At 31.6% G+C, this 23,914-nt stretch overlaps 1 pseudogene; it reads left to right on the plus strand.

The window, feature by feature from the left end:
• Nucleotides 1-1,624: 1,624 nt before the first annotated feature.
• LOC140954682 (uncharacterized) lies at nt 1,625-21,864 on the plus strand (annotated as a pseudogene).
• Nucleotides 21,865-23,914: the final 2,050 nt, after the last annotated feature.

Consider the following 23,914-nt stretch of genomic DNA (forward strand, 5'->3'; position numbering starts at 1 on the left):
GTCTTTGACAATATTTTTTATATAGTAATGGATTGTCCTAATAGAAGCAAGGACAATTTAAAGGCTAGGTTGGATATTCAATTGTATCGTAAGAAGCCAAATTTACATTTGCAACAAGATACGAGTGGTCGGGTTTTCAAACCTAAAGGCACTTATTGTCTACACAAGAAACAACAATAAGAAGTTTTGTCATGAATAAAGGAATTATCATTTCCTAATGGTTATGCTTCAAGCATTTCACGATATGTGAAAGAGGCAAAATGTAAGGTTTTAGGGATGAAGAGTCATGTGTCATGTTTTCATTCAAAGACTTCTTCTAACCGCTTTCCGACCTTACTCACCTAGGCCACTGTGGGAGGCATTTAATGAACTGTTTGTATTGTTTCGAGATATTTGTACAACAAATTTAAATATCTAACACATAGAGTTAATGTAGATGAATATAATTGAAATAATTTGAAAACTTAAAAGGATTTTTCCTCCATCTTTTTTTGACTTCATGGAACATTTGACTATACATCTACCTTACGAGGCAAAAGTTGGTGGACATGTTCAATATCGATGGATCTATCCATTTGAACGGTATGTTTTCATACTATGTTAATTTTATTCCCTTTTTATTTTAAAAAATAAACTAATTGACAAAAATGATATAGTTATACGTTTTCTTTGAAGAAGTGACCAATAAAGCTAAAGTTGAGGGTTCCATATGTGAAGCATACTTGATTGATGAAATTACTAATTTTACATCTCATTATTTTGGTGATGATGTGCAAACAATTTGGAATCGAGTTCCACGGAATGATGATGGTGGCCTTAAGATTCTAGATGGACATCTCTCTATTTTTTCCTATCTAAGGAAAAAATTATCCAAAAGATTTTGTAGAAGTCAGTTGTCACATGCTGAAATGCAAATTTTGTATAACTATGTGATATTCAATTGTCAATAATTGAAGCCTTATTTAGAGTAAGTATGAAATATTATTTTGTACTTAATTTATAATAATTTATTATTAACTTTAACATTTTAAAATTTTAGGCAATGTCATCAAAAGCTAAAGTCACAACAATCACATGCGAGTGATGTTTAAATTGAAAAATTATGCGAAGAGATCTTTACAAATCGGTTAAAAAATAATGTAAGTTTTTTCATAAAATTAATTTATATTTTATGTCAATTAGTTACTTTAAAAAATTTACTAATCTCTTTTAAATCAATATTTCTTATGGAGTTAACTATTATGCTAGGTGGAATATCAATCTAACGGAATTGAAAATTAACACTTCAGAGTTACTATGGGCCTTCAACTTTAGTGAAATGTTATAATGAGTATGTGAATGGTTTTAAATTTCATACTCAAAGTTATGGTCGTTTTAAAAAGACAATGAATAGTAGAGTTTGTGTGAAAGGAAGTTGCTATGATGATAATGAATGCGATTATTATAGAATGCTTAAAGAAGTTGTTCAACGAAAATATTTTGGGAGTAAGTGCAATTTATTTATGTTTAAATGTAATTGATATGATATAAAATGAGGTATTAGAGTGCATTGTTTGAATGGTTTGGTTGAAATGAAGCATACATCTTAACTACATGGAAATGAAGATTTTGTGTTCACATAACAATGTCACAAGTCTACTATACATATCCACCTGATAATAAATTCTATGAATGGTGGATGATTATTAAGACAATTGCTAGAAGTAGTTATAATGTTGACATGGGTGAATTTATTGAAGATGCCAACAATGTGAGATCATTTGATGTTGATCAATCAGATGAGATTTCTCAACCATGCGGTGTCCTTCCTACTCAAACACTTGATGATCCAAATATACTTGTTGAATCATCTTATTATGAAGAAATCAGTCAACATGAATTGCTTCAACTTGACATAAACTGGGGAAAAGAAGATGAAAAGGTTGTGGAAGAAGATGAAAAAGTTGTTGTTGATGATGATGATGAGGATGATGGTTGTGGTGGTGTTGGTGACGAAGACGACAACATAGTTTTGTGTGATGATGATGATATGGTTAGGAGTGATGATAATACTAAGTGGCATAAGTTAATTAGATTTCACATTATATGTAATGAATTATCTTTATTAGATGTATGGATGATTTTTTATTGTTTCCTCATATTACTTGACAAGTTTAGACTTTCAATGTTATTTCTTTATTATTTTATTCAAGTGTGTGTTATGGGTCACATGACATGTATCATTTTCATTGACATTTGAAACCATTTCTAACCTTTCAAGTATCAATCCTTAAATTGTGATTCGAATGTTATAGTTTATTTTATGATTCATCTTCTTACTGATAGATGTTGAGGCATGAATGAAAGGGTTGTTCCTACTCAATGTTTTTATTTATAGGAACAAACATTCAGGTAAGCATACTCATAATTTTGATTTCTAGTTAATTAATTATTCAGATTTTTATTTTTATTTTTATTGTTTGTGTTAATTGGCTTTTGACAATTTAAAATCCATGGTTGACTTGATGAAGATTGCAAGGACTACTTTGAGTTCCAAATTACTATCACAGGATAAGAAATACTTTGCAAAAATGGTTGTTGATGCAGTTATGAGATTACTGATGAACATTGAATTTTAATTATAGCTCATCGGCCATATTTTAATGAACATTTGTTTTTTAATTATTCAGCTTAATTAATTATTCAGATTTTCAAACTCTGCCAGATCTTAGAGTACCATATTTGTATTGGAAATTGGTTATAGAGGAATTTTTTTTAACTTATTATTTGGTTGATTCTGAACTTTTGATTATTAATACATATTATAAAAGAGACAATTCACTACTTGTTGCCACTATTTTCGCATTTATAACAACACTTGGCCATTATACTGCAGCCAAGATTTTAAAAGGTTTGCAGCCATTGTTTTTATATTGGAGGATAAAGTTCTTCATAACCAGGTATGTCAATGGATGGAATCAAGCATGTGTCTGATAAATGTGCTTAGCAAAATTATTCGAATATTAGAATACGAAAATACCATTGCTATGATGAGATCAGTTTCTTTTGTTAACATCTTTTTTGGTACATTGCAAATATTAGAATTATGTATTGATGTCTGCAAAAATATCATTGCTATGATGGGATCAGTTTCTTTTGCTTTAGATGTTTCAACACTTGTGAAAATACCATTGCTATTATGTATAATTTCCTCCACACTAATTTTGAAAGAGGATTTATATGTGATGAGGTTTGTTTCTTGTTTTTGGATTCACCACTTTCAAAATTGCTAAAAAAGGAATAGTTCCATGGATTTCTAATGCAAGTAAACAAAAAAAATGCTAAAAAATGTAGAAGCACAAACAGGTTCTCGTTCTAATTAACAACAGTCAAATTTTTCATTACACTATCCCCAATCGAAGTGTCATAAGGATGTCCTTCAACCATTCAGTTTGAATTGCTAAATTTTGAAAATCATAAACTGGATATTGTTTGTAATTAAGCTACACTTACAAAAATACATCTCAAAATTGGACTTGGGGATTTTTTTGATAAAGTTAGTTTAAAAAATTGATCACTGGTAATTGAAAGACTTGTATTTGAATGGGAAAAAAAAGAGATTTAACAGTTTATTTTCATTCTAGTTATGACACTCTTGGGAAAATATCTGTGAAATTTATTTTTTCCTGGTACTTTAACTATGAGCTAATTTATTGTTATGTTGTAGCTATTAACCTTATTGGAAGCAATTACTCTCACTTTTATTCTCTTACTTTGTTTTCATTCTAGTTGCACACAAACTCCAATAACACATTCTCATGGTACTCTTTGAAACTAAGATTTTTGGTTATGAAGAACTTTATTATATGATAATGCATATATTTTTTCTGGTTTTTAGCATGCCTCAACAAGGATCCATATTAGATTCTAAGAGTGACAAGTCCACTTCATCCAAATCATTTCAAACTCCATCAAGGCGTAATAACAAAGGATCCACATTTCATCAACCTATGTATAGAACTTAAATGAGTATTATACCTACTTTGGGGATTACACATCCTCCTCAACATGATCATGGAGGGTTAAAGCATATCAATATTGTGAGGGCTTTTGCTTCCAAGATTTGCTTCAAACTCAAGGAGGTTTCTCTCGAGATAACCAACTTGTTTATGGAGAACTAATTCATATAGGATTTATGAGAGAGTTGATGGTGATAGTGATGGTGATTCGAACATTAGAGATGAAAATGAGGGAGACGGTAGTAATGAGAGAGGTGCATGTGATGAGAGAGCTGGTAGAAATGAGAGAGGTGTATGTGATGAGGATCAAGATGGCATTCAATCAAACCACGGTTCAACCTCTTCTCCATACAATTATGATCGAAGTGTTAAAAGAAAGGGTTTTAACATACTAATATATCCAATTACAAGAAAAAAAAAAAGCTTTTTTTGTATGGAACAACAGAGTAAGTTGAAACTTTTAAAAACTAACTTATTAAGGTTATATTTTCAGGTATGAAAAAAATCATTTATTATTGTGTAATTATTTGTTTAATAAAAGTTTGCTATTATATATTTTCAGGTTCAATAATGCATCGTGTGTATATGCAATCGAAGATATTTTGAGGTCCAACTTTAAAGGAGCATGACACTCTTGGAAAAAATTAGATTTAATGTGTTGAGATAAACTCTTTAAAGAGTTTAAGGTAAGAACCAACACTAATTGCCATATTCCTTTCAATTTTGATGACTTTAATGTAGCATTATGAAAATTATCAACTGAATAGCTAGAGAAGTGTGTTGGTAATTGCCTTACTATTTGTAACCATAAATATGCATCTCTTGTCCAATACAGGTACTGTAGCAGGGACTGATTTGTGTTATAATTTGTTATTATTTCTTGTTTACTCTTTAATATCAATTAATTACTTTAGTTATTACATCATCTTTCAAATTATGAATAAGATAACATAATATGATTAATCATTTCCATACTTTGAAATTTTATGCACTCTTTTTACTTGGTATATGTATTATTTGGTAGAAAAAATATTCATTTCCTGAGGAAGATGAGTCGATTGTTCATAATATTTGGGAAGATAAGGCTTGGATTGCTTTGAATCAACAATTGACATGAGCTCGCAAGAAAGCCATGTCAAAAGTAAACATTACAAATATTATAGATTGCCTTGATAAAGGTCCTGCTTGGATAAACAATGACGACTGGAATCAAATGATCAAAGATGTTTGGTCCACCCCTGAATTTCAAAGGAGGTCAGAATCTACTAGGAGGAATCGATTAACCAAAATATATGGTAAAATAAGCACTCATTCTGGAGGAACAATGTCATTTGCATCATATCGAGCTAACATGGTAAGGATTTTTTTTTTTATGCTTAAGATAATGATTTAAATTTTTTATATTTGTCTTTTATAATATTTATTAATCTTGAAAGCAAGAGCAAGCTGGTGGAAAAGAACCTCCATGAGATGATGTCTTTTCAGCTTTGCATCAAAGTACTAAGCAGTCTGGTAGCTTCGTTGACAACAAATCTAAAAAAAATGGTTGTGTGTATTTTTATTTGATTATTTATTTATATAACTTAAGTATTATTTAACATTCAAATGAATTTATTATTGCATGTATTTTATTTATAGGAAAATTATAAAATAGAGATGATTTCAAAGTATGGAACTAATCGGGAAAATCATCATTCATTTGATGGAGTAGCTTGGTGTGTGGCTTCAAGAGGAGTTACAAAGGGTAGGATACATGGTGCTCCTTGTATTCCAAAATCTATAGTTAGTATAAGCTCTATATCACATTCTTACTCAGTGGAGTTATCATATCTTAGTTCATCGTATCGAGCATTGCAAACGGAGATAAAGAATAAAGAAGAGGAGATGAAGAAAAAAGATGATTTTATTTTTGAAATGAAATGGCAGATGGATTCCATGAAAGAATATCTTATGAACAATCTTGGATACCATGGTGGGACATCAAATATTAGCCAAGTATGCCACCACCTATGGCCCCATGAATGCCAACACCTATGGCCCCAACAATGCCACCACTTATGGCTCCCCAGATATGACACTTATGGGTCACACATTGATTAGTACTTAAAAGTTCATTTTATCAAGGTTTTATATCATCATTTTGCACTTGAAGTATCAATAACTCCTTAACTAAAGCATGTTTTATAATAACATACCTAATCATATAAGATACCTTTAATTTATGGTAAATGTTCATCTTAAATGCATGCCTATCACATAAATGAAAGGATTGATTGATGAGTTCAAGTATTGAAACTGAAAGGACAAAGAGAGGGCCAAGCTTAGAAAAGAGATGTTGGTACAGTCTAAAATGAAACATTGTTCGGTAATTGAGTCATATCTCGAGTTCTAGATGTTCCGATGATCTCAAATTTTTACACAGATTCAATAAGACTTAGGCCTACAACTTTCATGTGGAGGCCAAGATCTAAGAAGGCAGTTTTAAAGTCCAAATTATAGCAACAACAGAGAAGTCTGAATCTGCCCCACAGCCTAGACACTGTTCAGTGTTTAGCCCATATCTTGAGTTTTAGAAGTCCAAATGACCTCAATTTTTTTTCCTGGAAAGCTAAGACAATTTCCTACAACTTTTATACTTACACGTGGATCCAGTTCTGATGTTAGCAATGATGTTTTATTCAGACAAGAAGATAAGGATTTTCATCAAGTCAAGAGTTGGCCACCCACTCAACAATTAGTCATCAAATAAATAGTTCAAAATTTTAGCCTATAAAAAGAAGCATTTAAAAACATTTAGGGGCTTAGCTGTTCAGATCAAGAACTTGTCCTTCCTCTCTCTCTTTATATTTTTTTTTTTTTGTAATTTTTAAGTTTTGTTTTCATTAATATCTTGTTTATGCTTTTCATTTCCTCTCATTTACTTAGTTAACTTGTATTTTCTTCATGTTCTTGTTTTGTTTATTTATGTTTCTCTTCTTCATTATGTTTAGCTAAGTTTATTATATCAAGGTGAAAAGGTTATGGTAATGGTGTAAGAATAAGTATGGTGTAAACTCAACATGGACCTTAATGTTTAATATTAAGATGTCTTATCTTTTTATCTTACTAATTCTTAATACCTTGCTTGTTAAATGGTTAATCTAGATTTGTGTTGTATAACACTTGGTACAACAAATGCTTGGCACTCTCATAGCCCAACTGTATGGTAGTACCTACACCTGTGCTATGAAAGGAACTTGATTTGTTGTTAACATAAGTTAGCATCATGAATTCCTAACAATATTTAAAAGTTTGGTGTTACTTAAATAAGATAATTAATATGATCATGTTAATGATTTATAATGGGCTATTAATGACAAATCATCCAATTGGAACCTCCTTTGTGTGTGGTTTCCAGTTGAATAATAAGAGTTTATATTATACTTGTTTGAAATACCATTAGTGGATCCTCTAACCTTGACATTTATTTTTATTATTGTTTAATTCTCACATATTAAAATTCCCATCAACTTCTTCCTCTTCCTCTTCTTCTTTATTATTATTATCATTATCATTATCATTATTATTATATTACTATTACTACTATTATTATTAGTATTATTATAACTATTAGTATTATTATTACTATTATTGTTATTATTGTTGTTGTTGTATTATTTTTTTATATATAATTTATACAATTAACCTCCTGTAGTTTGACCTCGATCTTGCCGGGTTATTTATTACTTTGACACTCTTGCACTTGGGAGAAGACATCAATCTTTTGGTCGTGTCAAGTTTTTGGCGCCGTTGCCGGGAAGGTAAATTCTTGTACAAATTATAATGTTTATTTTGTTTTCTCTTTTCACTTTTCTTATATCTAACTTTGTTTCTTTTCTTTTGTTTTCTTCTTCCTTTTATTCTCTTTCTACACGTGCATGAGTGTTTGATCACGTACATTAAGTGGTAGACTTTGTAGGGTATCCTCATCATTTTTAGAAAATATGGCCGAAGAAGATAACTAGTCACTTCATAATGAGAATAACCGTGTTAGTACACTTAGAGACCACATGAATCCCACAAGAACAGGTGCACCCTCATCCATAGTTTTCCCTCCTGATGCATCTCATTTTAATTTTAAGCCAGGAATTATTCAACTTTTACCTTCTTTTCATGGCTTAGATCTAGAAAATACATACTTGCATTTGAGAGAATTTGAAGAAGTTTGTAACACCTATAATGACTTAAATTATAGCATGAATACTATTAGATTAAAGCTTTTTCCTTTTTCAGTAAAAAATAAAGCTAAGACATGACTACAAAATCTTAGGTCAGGATCCATTCGTGCTTGGGATGAATGCAACAACAATTTTTAAAGAATTTTTTTTCATCTCACAGAACCAACTCTTTCAAAAGACAAATCACCACTTTCACTCAAAAATCAGGTGAAATATTTTTCCAATGTTGGTATAGGTATCGAGACTTGCTTAATACTTGCCTTCATCATTGTATTGAAACATGGAGATTGGTTTCAAAATTTTATGAAGGGTTAACACCTAAAGATAGGCAAATTGTTGAATTGATATGCAATGGAACTTTTGAAGATAAAGACCCTAATGAAGCAATGGAGTACCTAGACTTGCTAGTCAAAAATGCTCAAAATTGGGACACCACGGGTATTTATGAGGCACCAAGTAAAACTCAACCTCATACATCTAGTGGAGGTATCCACAACCTTAGGGAAGATCATGACCTCTAAGCCAAGTTTGCATCTTTAGCTAGAAAAGTCGAGGCACTAGAATTGAAAAAGAGTGGTCAATTAAAATATGTTCAAGACATTGTGTGTCAAATCTGTGAAACAAATGAACATGCAACCAATGACTGTCCAACTTTGCCTTCTTTCAAGGAATGCCTCCATGAATAAGCCCATGCTTTAAACAGTTTCCAAAGGCCCAATCATAACCCATACTCATAAACATACAACCCTAGTTGGAGAAATCACCCAAATTTCAGTTGGAATAGCGATAACAATAATGCACAAACTTCACAGCCATCGTTTCAAGCACACTATAATTTCTAAAATTCTCATGGATATACATCTCCTTATACTCCACCTCCTAGAAGAAATCTTATAGAAACATTGCATGAATTCATTGAAAAGCAAGAGACAATCAACACTCGCTCAAAGCATGACAAATTTTAAAGATGCTCTTGCAAAATTCACATCTGCTCTCAGTTTTCAAGAGAAATGTAAGTTTCCATCTCAACCACAGCAAAATCCAAAGGGGCAATACAATGCAAATGCAAGTAGTTCCGAAAGCCAACACATGGATCAAGTCAAATCAGTCATCACTCTTCGCAGTGGTAAGGTTATTGAAAAACCCACTCGTAAACCTTGTGAGAAAGATAATGAGTCAATCTCAGAGGGTAAGGAAGGGGTTGAATCTAAACATTGTAAAGAAAAAACTGATTCTCCACCAGCATTTCCATTTCCTCATGCCATGACCAAACAAAGGAAAGTTAATCACAATTCTAAAATCCTTGAAACTTTCAAACAAGTAAGGATCAATATACCTTTGTTGGATGCTATCAAACAAGTACCTTCCTATGCTAAATTTTTGAAAGATCTGTGCACTGTGAAGAGAAAACTGAATGTGAAAAAGAAAGCATTTTTATCCGAACAAGTAAGTGCTATTCTTCAGAAAAATAATGCTTTGGCTTTGAAATATAAAGACCCTGGTTGTCCTATAATTTCTTGCTTTATTGGAGAACATAAAATTGAAATAGCTTTACTTGATCTTGGAGCTAGTGTGAATTTACTTCCATATTCGATTTTTCAAAGTCTCAATCTAGGTGAGTTAAAACCAACTTCTGTAACTCTTTTACTTGCTGATAGATCTGTAAAAGTGCATAGAGGAATAGTTGAGGATGTGTTAGTACAAGATGATAAATTCATTTACCCTATAGATTTTATTGTCTTGGATACACAACCTGTTGAAGCTTGTAATTCAGTTCCTGTTATTTTAGAACGTCCATTTCTTGTAACTTCTAATGCATTGATTAATTGTAGGAATGGATTGATGAAGCTATCATTTGGAAATATGACATTAGAGATTAATATTTTCAACATTTGCAAGCAACCTCTAGATGATAATGATTTACAAGAAATTGACTTTATTGAAAAATTAGTTCATGAACAATTTCAAACCACTTCTAGTGAAACTGAGATTGATGAACCTGACAAGTTGCAAATGGTTTATTTTCAGAAAGAAGCAAAGGCATGTAATTAGAGACCACAAATTGAAGAATTGCCACCACAATCAATTACGTCTATACCTTCAAGTGTTCAACCACCAAAACCTGATTTGAAGCCGTTACTAGTCAATCTCAAATACTTATTTTTGGGAGAAAATGAAACTTTTTCGGTAATAATCTCTTCCAAACTTAATGCACATCAAGAAGGTAAGTTATTACAAACTTTGAAAATGCATAAAAATGCATTAGGATGGACCATAGCTGACATAAAAGGAATTAGTCCTTTGATTTGCACACACAAGATTTATTTGAAGGAAAATGCTAAACCATCTAGAGAAATGCAATGAAGACTTAATCCTAATATGAAAGAAGTAGAGAAAAATAAAGTCATTAAGCTTCTAGATAATGGAATCATTTATCCTATTTCTGACAGCAAATGGGTAAGTCCTACCCAAGTTGTACTGAAAAAGTCTAGAGTCACTATGATAACAAATGAGAAAAATGAGTTAATTCCAACTTGGACTATTACTGGTTGGTGCATGTACATTGACTATATGAAACTTAATTCAATGACTAGAAAAGATCATTTTCCTTTACCTTTCATGGATCAAATCCTAGAAAGAGTTGCAGGTCATGAATTTTATTGTTTCCTAGATGGCTATTCAGGTTACAATCAAATTGAAATTGCATTGGAAGATCAAGAGAAGACTATTTTCATATGTCCATTTGGTACTTTTACATATCGAAGAATGCCTTTTGGATTATGTAATGCATCAGCCACGTTTCAAAGATGCATGCTTAGCATATTTAGTGATATGATTGAATGTTTTGTTGAGATTTTTATGGATGATTTTTCTGTTTTTGGTGATTCATTTGATGATTGTTTAACTAACTTGGAAAAGGTTTTGAACATGTATGAAGAGAAGAATCTTGTACTAAATTGGGAAAAATGTCATTTTATGGTAACAAACGACATTGTACTTGGTCACATTGTTTCATCGAAAGGAATTGAGGTTGACAAATCTAAAATCGAGTTAATTTCCAACTTACCAACACCAAAATCTGTTAAAGATGTTAGATCATTCTTAGGACATGCTAGTTTTTACAGAAGGTTCATCAAAGATTTTAGTGTAATATCTAAACCATTGTGTAACCTTCTAACAAAGACAATGTTTTTGAATGGACTGACCAATATGAAAAAGCCTTTGTTAAACTTCAAAGCTTGCTTACTTCTGCTCCTGTCATTCAACCTCCAGATTGGTCACTACCTTTTGAAATAATGTGTGACGCTAGTGATTATGTCGTGGGTGTTGTCTTGGGATAAAAAAAAGATAAGAAACCTTATATGATTTACTATGTAAGCAAAACTTTAAATAGTGCTCAAATGAATTACACTACCACTGAAAAAGAATTACTTGCAGTAGTATTTGCATGTGACAAGTTCAGATCTTATCTTGTTGGCTCACCTGTTGTTGTTTTTAGTGATTATGCAGCATTGAAATATCTTCTCTCTAAGAAAGATTCTAAGGCTAGACTAGTGCGGTGGATTTTGTTACTTCAAGAATTTGATATCACAATCAAAGATAAGAAAGGCACCGAAAATGTTGTCACAAATCATTTGTCAAGATTGACAACCAATTCGAGATCTGACATCACACCAATCGATGACTACTTTCCTGATGAATCTTTATTTTTTATCTCTACAATGCCTTTGTTTGCTAATATTGTTATTTTTCTTGTTTCAGGACAATTTCCAGCTTATTGGAGTACCCAAGACAAAAAAAGTTCTTGAACAAAGTGAAGAACTTTTATTGGGATGACTCTTATTTATTCAAATATTGTCCTGATCAAATATTTCGAAGATGCATTCTTGACAATGAGGTAAGTAGTGTCATTAAATTTTGTCGTTCTGAGGCATGTGGGGGTTATTTCTCATCAAGAAAGACAACTGTAAAAATCTTACAAAGTGGATTTTACTGGCCCACCATGTTCAAAGACTCATATGTATTCTGCAAGACTTGTGAAAATTATCAAAAGTTGGGATCTATTTCAAAACATCACATGATGCCTTTAAATCCTATTCTTGTCATTGAGATCTTTGACTGTTGGGGTATAGATTTTCATGGGTTCATTTCCTCCATCATTTGGTTTCTTGTACATATTGGTCGCAGTAGATTATGTTTCAAAATGGATAGAGGCAATTCCAAGTCGAAACAATGATCACAAAACAGTGATAAAGTTTTTGAAAGAAAACATTTTAAGTCGATTTGGAATCCCTCGAGCCATGATAAGTGATGGTGGAACACATTTCTGCAACAAGCCATTTGAGTCTTTAATGAAGAAATATGGAATCACACACAAAGTTGCCACCCCTTATCACCCTCAGACGAGTGGACAAGTAGAACTTGCTAATAGGGAGATCAAACAGATCTTGGAGAAAACGGTGAACCCTAATTGGAAAGACTGGTCTTTAAGACTTAATGATGCACTTTGGGCTTATCGAACTACGTATAAAACATCATTAGGTATGTCACCTTATAGACTAGTCTATGGAAAACCTTGTTACTTGCCTGTGGAAATTGAATATTAAGCTTATTGGGCTATTAAAGCTTTTAATTCAAACATTGATGATGCTAGTCAGCTGCGAAAATTGCAAATAAATAAGCTTCAGGAAATAAGAAATGATGCATATGACAATTCAAGAATTCATAAAGCAAGAATCAAAGAGTTTCATGACAAGAAAATACTAAGAAAAACATTCAATGTTGGTCAAAAAGTCTTGCTTTATAATTCTCAACTCCATTTATTTCCTGGAAAACTAAGGTCGAGATGGAGTGGTCCTTTTATTGTGAAACATTTATATCCATATGGGGCCTGTGATATCCAAAATCCAAAGAATGATAATGTTTTCAAGGTAAATGGCCATCGTTTGAAAGTTTATTTTGATAATTTTTCAGTTGAAAATGACTATATTGAATTGGGTGATCCTGTATATAAAGATTGATTCTTTTTCTCACATTTTTTTTGTGTGACTTTTGTTTTACTAGTCTCTCACCCCGGTCAAATGGTGGATAATAGTACTCTGTGACTCTTAAGTCGGTTTTTTTAGTTTCCCATGATAATTAATAAATGTGTATATATTTATGCAATTCTTTGTTCTTTCTCCTTTCTTTGAATCTCTCCTCCAATTCTCACTTGAAAATGGACACTAGTCTTGAAAAATTGAAAAAGTATTTTCCCGTTCTGCCTCAGAATGCGACAACAAAAATTTATCGTGCTAGATGTGCAAGATTGAGGTTGTTAATGAACCAAGGAATTCCTGAAGATATTTGTTAGCTGACTGAAGCAAATGTCCGATTATCATGTAAGTCCTCCAATTCTTTCATTGCAAACATGCTTGGAACAAGTAAAAGCACTTTTGCAAAGAAACGTTATGCAAAACGACTGAAAGTCTATCACAGATGTGCCAGATGGACTTGTAATGCAGCATGTCATTCTTTAGGAATGGTATCTGTAAATTGTGAAGATAAAATACAATTCATTAAGGATGGCCTGAGTAAGGGGTCTTTAGATAATCTTCTATTGACTCTTGAGACGCACCCTAGTAGAGATGTGCATCGTGCAATTCATGATTTATGGCCAAAATTTCATAAAGAACATGCTCGACTTAGTCTTGGGAATCTGACTAAAAAAGACCATGTTTGCCAGTTTTTAAGAAAACTGGATGGAAAGCCTATCCCCGACCCATAGAGGGTATTTAAGCCGTTCTTGGACGTAAAACCAAGGAAAGATGTAAGCCATAATTACAACTACATGTACATACACATGCTTTTTCAAAAAAAAAAAGAGAGAGAGAGAGAGAGAAAGTGAGACTATAGCTGGCCTACATATAAGTGGTATGATTGCATTTTCAATTTCTCATCTATAAATTCTTCTCTTCCTGCCCTTTATTTCTACTCAACCCCTACATTCATCAAATATAGAAGTGTGTAGAAATGGCAGGTTCCTCAAGTCATCACATAAACAATATTTGTGTTTTCGATGGATCCAGTCCTAGGAAAGAAAAAGAGTTTTTAGAATCAGCAAATTATCTTGGTCAGGTATTAGCTGAGCGAAAGATTCATTTAGTGTATGAAGGAGGCAACCTTGGGTTAATGGGGGGAGTGTCAATGGTTGTATTTTTAGGAGGTAGTCAAGTTTTTAGGGTAGTCCCCAAAGCTTTAGCACAAGGGGACATCATTAGAAAAACAATTGGAGAGGAATTACAGGTCCCTAGAATGTCTGATCGACTGAATGGAATGTTTAACCATACTGATGCCTTCATTGCCTTACCAGGTGGTTTGGGCACATTGGAAGAGATCTTTCATATTTCCTCTTAGGCCCAACTGCACATTCACTATAAACCCATAGGTTTGTTAAATGTTAATGGTTTTTATGATAAGTTGTTGTCTTTTCTTGATCATGTTGTGGAATAGGAATTTCTAATATCTTCGGCATGAAAAATCATAATCTTTGTTGTTACTGCTGAACAATTGATTGACCAACTACAATCTTTCATCCATGTAATTAATCCCTCCATGAGTCGTATAAATTGGTCAACTAAGGAAAGCCGTAAAAAGATTAGATTGGATTTGAGCATGCGTTTGTAAATATTTGCGTCTTTTGGTTTTATTATTGTGTTTTGTTGTTTCTTCTATTTGTTTAAGTGTGTTTCAGGTTTGTTAGTGTTCGCTATTTTAGGTGATGTCTTCTATACTCTATCTTTCTACCTTAAGACATTGAAGACAATGTCTCATTTTGGTTGGGGGGAAAGGGTAATAGTTGATATATATAAAAAAAAAAAAAAAAACTGTGTTTTCTATTTCATAAACTATTTGCGAAACTGTTGTTACTAGGATGACAGAGTAAAAGGAGTTCTTTTGTTAAAGTGACTCTTGAGACGCATCTTAGTAAACATTTTTAATAAGGTCTATTAGAATACTTCTTGAAATATTCAGGTTTACAAACTCTCGTATTGTTATCATTTGATTCTGCTCATATGCTCATTTAACAAGTATTCTTAAATCTTCATTTTCACACACACACTTTAACATATGATTGTGGGTTGCACATTGGATTATTACATTATTTATGTTTTTTTGTTAAAGGTAACAACTAAGGAAAAGTGACAGTATATAATATGCTTTTCAAAAAGGAAAAAGAAAAAAGAAAAAAGAAAAAAAAAGATAATGATAATAAAAACATAGATAAATTTGGTTTCGTAGCCTCCCTAACCTAAGCAATTAAGCCCGAAATGGTGTTTTAACATTTAATACTATAAAGTCAACTGACTTGGGAGCTATTGACCCAATGCTTGTTACATGGGTTGAGGAGAAAAGCTTAAGGGAATCAAATATTGCACTATCTACGTATCAGTATCTGCAACCCGAGTTACTAAGCTCGTAGGGGTGTCTCAACAGCTAATGCCCTAAGACCAACTGGTCTGGGAGTCATTAGTCAAAAGCTCGTTACATGGGTTAAAGATGCATTATGTCTTAAGTTATATGTATATATTAAAAAAAAAAAAAAAAAGATAATAATCTCAACTAGAGGAAGTTAACCTTATATATTAGAACAAAAATTTGTTTTTCTTTCAAGTAAAGCCCCATAACTATATGTTGATATTTTGAGCACAAAAGAAAGGTTTTATTAATACCTTGTTTAAGAGGTATTGAGCAGATATATGAATTTAATGAGAGTTTGTTTATCTGGATAGATTAATAGAAGTTGAATGATGAATGCCTTGCTTCATGGAATTTGCAAATTATTTTTCTATTTTAACACTTTGATTACTAAGGACTAATAATAAGCTAGTTGGGGGGTTGATTAATACTTAAAACTGTATTTTATCAAGGTTTTATATCATCATTTTGCACTTGAAGTATCAATAACTCCTTAACTAAAGCATGTTTTATAATAACATACCTAATAATATAAGATACATTTAATTTATGGTAAATGTTCATCTTAAATGTAGGCCTATCACATAAATAAAAGGATTGATTGATGAGTTCAAGTATTGAAACTGAAACGACAAAGAGAGGGTTAAGCTTAGAAAAGAGATGTTGGTACAGTCCAAACTGGAACACTATTCAGTAATTGAGTCATATCTCGAGTATTAAATGTCCAAATGATCTCACATTTTTACACAAATTCAGTAAGACATAGGCCTATAACTTTCATGCGGAGGCCAAGATCTACGAAGGCCGTTTTAAAGTCCAAATTATAGCAACAATGGAGAAGTCTGAATCTATCCTGCAGCCTAGACACTGTTCAGGTTCAACCCATATCTTGAGTTCTAAAAGTTCAAATGACCTCAATTTTTTTTCCTGAAAAGCTAAGACAATTTCCTACAACTTTTATACGTATATATGGATCCAGTTCTGATGCTAGCAATGATGTTTTATTTAGACAAGAAGATAAGGATTTTCACCAAGTCAAGAGTTAGCCACCCACTCAACAATTAGTCATCAACTCAATAGTTTCAAATTTTGGCCTATAAAAATATGCATTTGCCATGTATTTAGGGGCTTAGTTGTTCAGATCAAGAACTTGTTCTTCCTCTCTCTCTTTATATTTTTTTTGTAATTTTTAAGTTTTGTTTTCATTAATATCTTGTTTATGCTTTTCATTTCCTCTCATGTACTTAGTTAACTTGTATTTTCTTCATGTTCTTGTTTTGTTTATTTATGTTTCTCTTCTTCATTATGTTTAGCTAAGTTTATTATGTCAAGGTGAAAAGGTTACACTAATGGTGTAAGAATAAGTATGGTGTAAACTCAACATGGACCTTAATGTTTAATATTAACATGTCTTATCTTTTTATCTTACTAATTCTTAATACCTTGCTTATTAAATGGTTAATCTAGATTTATGTTGTATAATACTTGGTACAACCAAATACTTGGCACTCTCATAACCCAACTGTATGGTATTACTTACACATGTACTATGAAAAGAACTTGATTTGTTGTTAACATAAGTTAGCATCATGAATTCCTGACAATATTTTAAAAGTTTAGTGTTACTTAAATAAGATAATTAATATGATCATGTTAATAATTTATAATGAGCTATTAATGACAAATCATCCGATTAGAGCCTTCTTTGTGTGTGGTTTCCAGTTGAGTAATAAGAATTTATATTATACTTGTTTGAAATACCATTAGTGGATTCTCTAACCTTGACACTTGTTTTTATTATTGTTTAATTCTCACATTGATCTTCCATATTAAAATTCTCATCAACTTCTTCCTCTTCCTCTTTATTATTATTATTATTATTATTATTATTATTATTACTACTACTACTACTATTATTATTAGTATTATTATAACTATTACTATTACCATTATTACTATTGTTGTTGTTGTATTATTATTTTTTTATAATTTATACAATTAACTTCCTTATAGTTTGACCCTAGTCTTGTTGGTTATCTATTACTTCGACACTCCTGCACTTGGGAGAAGACATCAATTTTTTGGTCGTGTCACACAACTCTACCAATTTATCGACCTACACCTCGACCACTATATCCTGATTCATCTTGCATCGATCCATAATATCATGGTTCTTCTCCATAACAAGCACCATGATGGTATGTTTTGTTGTTTCTTTTTATTGTATTTCGACTTATTTGCATTAATGCAAGTTTAACTAAATTTTTATAATATGAATATTATTTTTATTCCATTTTTTATTGATGATAAAGTCATTTTTAATATTAATTTATGTTTGTTATATATATTCTACAACTTTTAAAATATCCATAAATAATTAATTAAACAAATTAAAAGTGATGTTGATAAAAAAAATTTATTTAATAAAAATAATATAGTTAGCAATCGATTTTTCATTGTTGATTATAAATAATTCATCAATCAAGTTATTCTAAGCAGCCATTCAAAAGCTTAAGTAATTTAACTTAGATTATTCCTCCATAATAAATTAAAGTCATAGTTACAACAATCAAGTTAACTCCTTTGCTTCTTACTCTAGTTCATAACAACAACTACAGATTGAAAGAAGTTGAAAGCATATATATACCATCTCAAAACAATTCAATAAGCATGAACAAAAATCAGTAGCATAATTTTGAAATAAGAAAAAATAAGTGCTTGAATATGACACTACCAGAAATTCATCTAAAACCAATTGAATTACTGATAAAATAATTCTTTTAGTAAATTGCGGTGATAATTATTGATGGATACTAATCCTTTGGTAATTCAGTCGGTATATATTGACGGACTAATGTTGTCGATATATATCTATTGAATTACAAATGGAATATATAGAATTGTTTTTTAAAAAATAACAGTTCAATAATGTAGAAGTTTTTGCAAGAGATTTTACCAATGGAATAACTAAGGGATTCAAACTGGAATCTCCGTACAGTGACGTGACCAATTCACCATCATAATTACCGATGGAAGCACAGGAAAAAGTATTTTGTTGATGATTTCATCAGTAAAAGTTAATATATCACACTAGCAAAAGTTTTTGCAAGGAACAATTTCTGGTTGGAGCACGCATGGAAAACTAGCATGTTCATACTGCATGGAACAAAACAAGGCATTCACACTAAAAACTAAAGTTAAAGCTTCTTTTTTTTATTGCCACTGTCATTTCTTGGCAATGAATCATAGGTACAAAAAGAATAGAAAGGATTTTTTATTGGCAGAGTTGAAAAGGATGTTGCACCCCTGCATCTTTCTGGTGAAGAATTGCATGATGTTGTATTAGAGTATGGTGATATTGTGTTTGGTTTCCAATCAGGTAAGCAAAAGTTTCATGATTTTGGTTTGACCCATAATTGGGTAAATCAAATTATTTTTTGAGAGCTTCTTTATTGGAAGACTAATCTCCTTTACCATAACCTTGACGTCATGCACATAGAAAAGAATGTGTTTGAGAAAATTTTCAACACCATCATGGATGTGGAGTGGAAGACAAAGGACAACATCAAAACTAGATTGGATATAGCATTGTTCTGTAACCGTAAAAATATGGAGTTAGTTTTTGATGGGTCACGGGTCGCAAAACCTAGAGCAAAGCTTCGTGTTAGAGAAAAATACGCAACTACTAGTCTATAAATGGCTTAAGAGTCTGCGTTTTCCCGATGAACATGCCTCGAACATATCAAAGGTGGTTACTATGGAGGAATGTAGATTGTATGGAATGAAGAGTCATGACTGCCCCGTGTTTATGTAAACACTCATTCCATTAGCTTATCATGATTTTTTGTCAAAAGAGATATGGGATGCACTCACGTAGATTGTTCATTTTTTTAGAGATATATGATACAACAAGTTGAATGTTAATCACATTGAAAGACTTGAAACAAATATCGTTCAGACAATATGCAAACTTGAGATGATATTCCCTTCATCATTTTTTGATTCAATGGAGCATCTACGCATACATTTACAATTTGAGGCAAAAGTTGGAGGACTAGTCTAGTATAGATGGATGTATCCATTCAAATGGTTAGATATTGCAATTGCAATGTAATTCATATATAAAAGTATTTTCATTGTTTTTCTTAATTGAAAATATTTGATTAATTCCATACAAGTCCTTGTTAAATCTTAAGAAAAAGGTTAAGAACATGCGCATGTTAAGGTTTTGATATGTGAGGCCTATATTGTAGAGGAGATCTCAACATTTATCTTGTACTATTTTTAACCTTTTTTAAGAACGAGAATCAATCGCGTTCCACAACATGATGGTGGTGGTGAAGTGTCTTCCAGTGGAAACTAGTCCATATTCTCCAATCCTGGATGTCCCATACCTAAAAATACCATAAGGGGAAGATATTTGTCTGAAATATAGTTCAGACAAGCACACCATTATGTTCTATTTAACTTTAATGAGCTAAGACCTTTTATTCTGTAAGTATATGTACTACTAAAACTTTGTTAAAAATATACTATTCATATATTTTAATAACATAAACTTGTATAATTTTGAAAACCTTGTAAACACATCGACAATATTTACTGTCCAATAACTCATAGCTAACCGAATCTCAAATCTTTCGATTACAAGATGAACAATTTGCGACTTGGTTTAAAACACATGTAAGCACTATCACAAACTCATTATCTCTTACAAAGTTATTGTATGTCATTACAAAATTCTTGTTTACTGTTCATTGTTTTACATGATATACAAGGTTTATCAAATGAAAATGAGTGCTGCTATTTCATTGTCTTCACTAAGTCCGGGCCTTGAAAAAAAAGTTAAGTGCTACAACGGGTATTTTGTCAATGGATATGTTTTTCATACTTAAATTTATGAGCATGAAAGAAAGACATACAACAACGGTGTTTGTGTTAAGGGATTAACTTGTAGTGAGTTTGAAGTTGACTACTATGGTAAATTGAAAAAAGGCTATCGAATTGCAATATCATAGCGAGCATAATAAAATATTTTTATTCAAATATTATTGGTATGACACCACTGACAGAGGAGTCAGAGTAGATCCTCACTATAGTTTTGTCAAAATCAACTCAAAAGCTAGACTCCGCAATGTAAATGACTCCATCAGAAAACAGAACTGTTGAGTTCTATATCGTGCAGTTTATAATTATCGATGAACTGTGTAAATTCCAAAGCACATGTATTAATGCATCTCTAACCGAGTATATCTACCAACGAACTTACCGATGAACTGTGAAAATTTTGGAGGGTCATTTAAAAATTTTAATGTGAAATGTAAAATTTATTGGCAAATCTTTGAAAATTCATCGATAGAATTATTAAAAATAATATTATTTAAATAGTCTGTCGGTGATACCGTCGGTAAAACTACTGTATAAATCCCAATGACCGCCCCTTCAGTCCATTTCTCTCCTTTTTCGTTTCATCTCATCCTTTTTCTCTCTCAACTATTGTGAAAATTCAGTTATTTTCTTGTAATCTTCAACAAATTAAAAGGTATGTATTTGCATTTAGTATGCTTAATGATTTTATTTTTCTTTTTTTTTTTTGCTTTATTAATATTTTGTTCAATATATTTTATTAGTAGTATTGCCATAATAATTGAATACTTTGTTGAATTTTAATTGTTATTGTTGAATTTATGTTGTAAATGGTAATTAGATATATAGGATTAAATTTAATTATTTTATCTCAATTTCACTCTATTATTGCATGATATGTATTTAATTATTTCCATTAATTTTAATTGTTATTGATGAACTTCTATAGATGTTAATTGAATATATAAAATTAAATGTTATTTTTTTTTCCTTTATTTTATTGTTAAATTTGTATAGATGTTAGGTTATATATAAGATTTTACAATGGAATCAATTGGTTTGTGGCTATTGTCAATATTTGCAGGTTTGAGGGTAATCTCCAGTATAGGGGAGGTGCTGCTGAATTGCTTTTTAATAATCAAATTTAATTATGTAATTATTCGTATAAATTTGTGTAGATGTGTAGAATGAAATCGACAGTACGTCATGAGCATATGGTTGCATCTAGTTCTTCTAACAACGAGGATGACTTGTCCTTAGGTGCTGATCAAGAAGAGGCACTTACGTCGACTTGTGATGCTGTCTCTTTCAGCGAGGTTTCATAGTGTAGAGTTGGTGTGCCTTCACAGAAGAATCAATTCGCCCGTAAGTACAAGGCACATTGGAAAGATGACCTTTCAATGTAAGTTTGTTTCGGTTTTAGTTGTTGTTTTTTTTTTTTAATTATAACATAATTTATGAACAACTAATTAATATTTCATTATTTTAATTTATTTTTTGGTTTACAAACATTGAGGCCGCCTAAGTAATAACATCGATGTTTAAATCATTGATGGAGATTCCATTATTTCAATGGAGTTAGGTTTCCAAACATCCTGAATGAAGACCTTATATCGATGCATGGATTCATAGATTTCAGGTTGGTGTTAATTTCTAATTTTCAGCTTATTTTTAGTAAATTATTATTTTTATTTTAAAGAACTTATTTATACACGACACAAATTCAAGGGGGACAGTGCGCATGACAATGTTGCGAGGAAGGTGTGAGAAAATTACGGGGCAACTAGGTAACATCGAAAACAATACGATGTATTTTTTTTACGAATTTATGTTTTAAAATCTAAATTCTCACCATGGAAGTAGGCTGCATGATTTTTGGTATGAATCACAAAAAAAGCCATAACAAACGCGAGAGATAATGATCTACAAGGCTGGAATGACGTGGTTGTTTGAAGGAATTTCAAACTACCATACATCTCGGGGGATAAATGGCCACAATATATTCAGCACATGATGTCTGAGCGGTTCACACGATGCTCATAATGCGGTGCCGATAATCAGAACCAATAAATTCATGGTTCGATGACCACGCACACTGGCGACGCCGTTTTGTTTACTGCACATGCGAAATAGATGGTAAGATTAATTTAAATGAAATATATCATTAATTAACTTGTTGTTACTTAGAGACGCACGTGTGAAGTGAAGAATGTCAAAAGGGGGTGCAACAGTTCGTTGACAACCGTGCTCAACACTTCGTGGTATTTTCGTTCAACCATTTTATTTCATAAGTTTTTATTTTCTTGAATTGAATATGATGACTTCTTTTTTAATTTTCAAGAGACCAATAATAGTCGATTGAGGGACAGATATGGGGACGATCATTTGACCTATCTGAATTTCGATTCGGATTTGTGGATGGAGGTATTATCATCTGGTGGACCCGATAAAAATCAGATGTATGGGCTCTCCAACACTATGACCGAGAACTTGCTTATGACCCATAATGTCTTAACCATTGGGAGCTCATCTCATCGACAAATACGAGCAACTCTCGGCGGATTGTGAACATCTCCGCCAAATGATCATGGATATGAGATCACATATAGGTGATGCATGTGCACCCCCTTATTAGCCATTTGGTCTTGGGAACGACCAACCACCTCCTCCTGCTCCGCCATTGTTCTAATTTTTTTTTTTTTTTGGAAACACATTGAATTTGTGATGAATATTTGGATCAATATTATTTAACTTTATTTTTATATTTTTTATGTTTCATACAATTTTATTTGCATAATTGGTTTTTTTACTATTAATTTATATAATTTTTTATTATCTATTCTAAATATTTTTTTTATTTTTTTTTTTAAATCACAACTGACAGATTTCTAGATGGACGTAGTTTGTCGGTATTTTACAAAGAATTGAAAAATATTTACTGCATATGCCAGCATCATCGATGTGTATACTAACAAACATATTCAGTTGGTATTTCATCAAGAGTTGCAAAATATATATTGCATATGCCATGCTCACCAACAGAACTATTATGTTGGTGATTTACCACTGGAAATACAGACATAATTATTATGTCGGTATATTTCTAGCGGGAATTTGTTTTATGCGCATTTTCCGTCTATAAAACCATCCACTACCAGAAAATCGATAAATACAAATGGAAATATTCCCTCGGTAAATATTGAAGGAATTATAGTGGGAAAAAAAATAATTAAAACAAAGAAAAAAAATGATGGCGTGCCATTTTTACCAATGAAATTACCGAAAAAATTTAGTCCATCAGTAAGTCCGTTGGAAATTCCGTCGGTAAAATCGTTGGAAAACTATGAACACTATTCATCATGTTAATTACAAAGG

This window comes from Populus alba, chromosome 1 (assembly GCF_005239225.2).
Source record: "Populus alba chromosome 1, ASM523922v2, whole genome shotgun sequence".
Lineage (NCBI taxonomy): Eukaryota > Viridiplantae > Streptophyta > Magnoliopsida > Malpighiales > Salicaceae > Populus > Populus alba.